Raw genomic sequence first — 3,747 nt, 5'->3', positions numbered from 1 at the left:
GTTCGGCACCACGCCCTTGTAATTAATCCTTGTTGGTTCTACTCTCTCTTCCTTATCTAAGTTTTTCAAATGATAGCTGTAGAGCTCTCTCATTTCCTCTTTTAACGGCATCTAGTCACCTTCTATACTATGCTGAACCTCTCTTCTAGGATGCAAATGCAGGCTTATTGTCTCTTTGAAGTTATTACCAGTCAGGCCATTAAGTCGAAATGACTTTATAATAGAGTGCTAGTCCATCCAGTAAGCTAGTCCATCCAGTAAACTAGTCCAATCTTTTTACCAGTCGAAAAAAAAATAAAAATTCTAAAAATCGAAAAAAATTGGCCGTCCTCACGTTAGTGGTTTTTTTGTCATGATTGGCCAAATGGACTATATTGATAAAATGACTGAATTGGTCAAATTAAAAAGATTATGGCTGAATTGGCATAAATATAATATAGATTTATGGCTTTTTCTTTTTTTAACTATTCCAGCAGGAGAAAGTTCTGATTTCAATTATCAGACAAGCTCCTAAACCGTCTTTTGATTCATTTCCGGTCGGCGAACTCTACCGCGTTGTCAATCTCCAGAGCGTCATTGATGGATGGGATAAAAGCCGCTTGATCTGCGCACCACTTCTGCGTGTGCCTTTGGAACGGGAATCGAATTCGTTGACCTTATCGAGGTCGGTAGCCTCCGTCCTTCGAGGCGTGATTTACCCTTCCCGTCCCATCAATGTCCATGGAGTTGGTAAATGAGACAAACCCCTTTATTCGCGCAGGTTAGGAACTTTGCCAATGTCGTGTCATGATGCCGTGCAGTGACCGTACATCGTGTCGGTCGAAATTTTCCATCTAATTTTTTCTATAATATAGATAAAAATCAGTCCCTACAAAACAAGCGATCCGTTGTAGTCTAGTTGGTTAGGATATTCGGCTCTCACCCGAAGACGCCGGGTTCAAGTCCCGGCAACGGAAGCCAACTTTATTTTTTTGGGGGTGGTGGTTTCCTTGCTCTTTTCTTCCTTTTTTTTCTTTGGGAAAAATCCAAAAAGGACCCGAAGTTTTTTTTTTTTTTTTCTAATTCTCTACCTTCTAATATTTTTCACTAAGTTAATATCAAAAAGGATCGTTGAAGGGCGTTTGCGTCATTTCACATTTTAATTTTTATTCATTTTTTTTTTTCCCGAAAAAAAAAACTCATCACGAAAGGGCGCCCCTCCCGCCTATGATCTTTTTTTTTTTTTTGGTGGTGAAAACGAAAAAAAGAAAAAAAAGAAAAATTAAATAAGTAAAAACTAAAATACCCTTAAAACCCTTTTGAAATTTTATGATCATTCAAGCCCTTATTTGAAACAATATTCGGTCCTTTTTGAAACAAATTACTGGGCCCTTATTAAAACATGAGGACTCGCCCTTTTTAATTTTTCCTTTTCTTTGAAGCCGTTAAATTCCAGACGTCACTCCTCAAGGGAAATTGAGATTTACTGATTGATCCCTAAATTTCCAAGGAACAGAAGAAGTTCGGGGCATATTCGGGAGCCGTTTGATTTTCGATCTCCTCTTAGAATCGCGATATTGTATAAAGTGAAAAATATTAATGGGTATGATTTAATTTTCCGTAGATAAGTCTGTATACTGCAATCTGCGTACGACGCTCTAATGTTTATGACAAGTCTTGACTTTTTTCCTTAGTTTGATGCTTGTTGCTTCGTGGGTACGAAAATTCTCCAATGATCTTAGTGGCTATGTTCTTGACAAATAGTGAGTTATAAGGCCTGCAATTTTGTGCGCCAGACGGCACTCAGCATCCGGATACGCTCGCTCATCCATCCGTGCTCCGAGCAGCAGCTCCTGGCTGGTCGCGTGGTCTTGATTCAGCGGCAGCGGAGATGGTGGCTTTCCTCATATGAGGAATGGGAGCCGCGCGACCGCCTCCTGTGTCCGGCGCGGGTCCCCATCCGCCGTAGTCATCCGTGACTGCCGATCCTGTCGGGCCGTTGCGGTCGCCAAGTTCTCGCTGCAGCGAATCCGATTGCGTCGGCGGCGAGATCCACGTCGTCGTTTCCTCGAGTGCTGAGGCGATGCCTATCGTTATGGCCCCCGTCGCCACCAAGCACAGGACCGGAGCCAACCACGAAGTCGTGCTTGGAAATCGAATCCCCACGATATGTTTCGTGGTTCGAGCTGAGTTGGTGGTGGGTCGACCCATCATAATTTCAAATGACCCTAAATGACGACTTAAATTATCCAGCTTATTATGCCTAAGAAACACTCTGAATTTAAATGATTAGAAATTGCTTATAGTTGATAACTTGCCAGAGCCCAAAGTCGTGTCAGTAGTGACAAGTGCAGTGCTAGGATGGAATTAGTTCGCCCCACGCTTAATAAATGAAGATGATGTTCATGTTTTTCGGATGAATTGGGATTGATACGGTTACGCGTCTTATTTGAACTAATTGAAAGTAGTGGAAAGTCGTGATTCATACGGATCTACTTCTTACTTTTAACTTAAACCTATTGTAATTGTGTCAATTCAGTTCTAAACTTTTTTTTTTTGTCAACTAAATCCTAAACCCTTTGCAATTATGTCAATTTAGTTCAATTTACCCGTCGGTGTTGACGTGGACAGTTTTTAATAATATTTTTACTTTTTTCCTTATTTTTTTTCTCTTTATTTGTTTCCCTTCCTACTACTACTGTGGCCGACAAGCTCCGGTGAGGGCTTCGTGGTCCCCGATCGGCCTCGTCCCGGCCGACCGGCCTCATTGGACACAATATCAATAGGAATAGAAAAAAAAGGAAAAAATAAAGAAATTATTAAAAACATGAACCAACCTCGAAGAGATTTTGTCAGATCGTGTGGATCGATTGAAAACCAAATTAATCAACTCACGTGGCAACCATCATTCGTCGAAAAAACATAGTAACACCAAATGAACGAAAATTTTATGTGACAAAATGGGCTGAATTAAAAGAAAAAATAGTCCAAAATACATTAAAAAAAAGGTGGATTTTGAGGCTGAAAATTAAATAACTAGTCCTTTTAATTTAGAAAAGAACAAAAGAAAAAAAAATTCAGCTTAGGCCCGAACCTTCTTGGCTAGAAACGACTTGCTTTAGTTTGGGTTGCGCCAGGAAAATGCCTTGAGGCGCTTCCTCGCCTGGCTCGTGCAATTTGAAAGAGAGCTCTTTATCATTTTCAATCTAGTCTTTCGAGTACTTTGATTTGTAGGAAGCTCTTTATTCGATGATTTGCTTTCGGTCCGGTTTCCCTTTTTATGTTTGCTTTGAGTAAACCATAAAGTTTTCTCGTTCACTCAGGAGCTATCTGATTTTTTGGTAGATCGAGAGTGATCTCGTCCTTTCTTGAGCTTCCTATCATAGGCACACTCGGGAAAGGATTGGTCAGACCTTTATTAATAGCATGACTCGGGTCATGAGCGAAAACTCGTAATAGTTTGTGGTAGATTGTCTAAGTGTGACATATTTTGTATGAAGAGATTTCTTGACTACTAACATTTTTGTGAGGATACGGTGAGTCGCTGATGGCCTATAAACATGAATTGTCGGTAATTAGTGTTCGCCGCCACTAGGCAAAATCAAATTCTCGTGCATATTTTGAGTTCCTAGCAGCAAAACCAGACGGATCCCGCCAACTAGGGACCACGTGACGGCACGTGCCTCCACGTACAGCCTCCTCTGCGTTCCCGCGTGTTCGCTCGCTTCCCGATTTTGCCTCTCGGCAAAATCGGAGCTCCAGTCTCGC

General features: G+C 41.3%; 1 non-coding gene across 1 annotated transcript; it reads left to right on the top strand.

Moving 5' to 3' along the window:
• Window positions 1-883: 883 nt before the first annotated feature.
• On the top strand, window positions 884-956 carry TRNAE-CUC. The gene has a single exon. It is a non-coding gene; the product is annotated as a tRNA-Glu (tRNA).
• The last annotated feature ends 2,791 nt before the right edge of the window (window positions 957-3,747 follow it).

This window comes from Rhodamnia argentea, chromosome 2 (genome assembly GCF_020921035.1).
Source record: "Rhodamnia argentea isolate NSW1041297 chromosome 2, ASM2092103v1, whole genome shotgun sequence".
NCBI classification, from domain to species: domain Eukaryota; kingdom Viridiplantae; phylum Streptophyta; class Magnoliopsida; order Myrtales; family Myrtaceae; genus Rhodamnia; species Rhodamnia argentea.
This window is presented reverse-complemented; position numbering and strand designations above follow the sequence as displayed.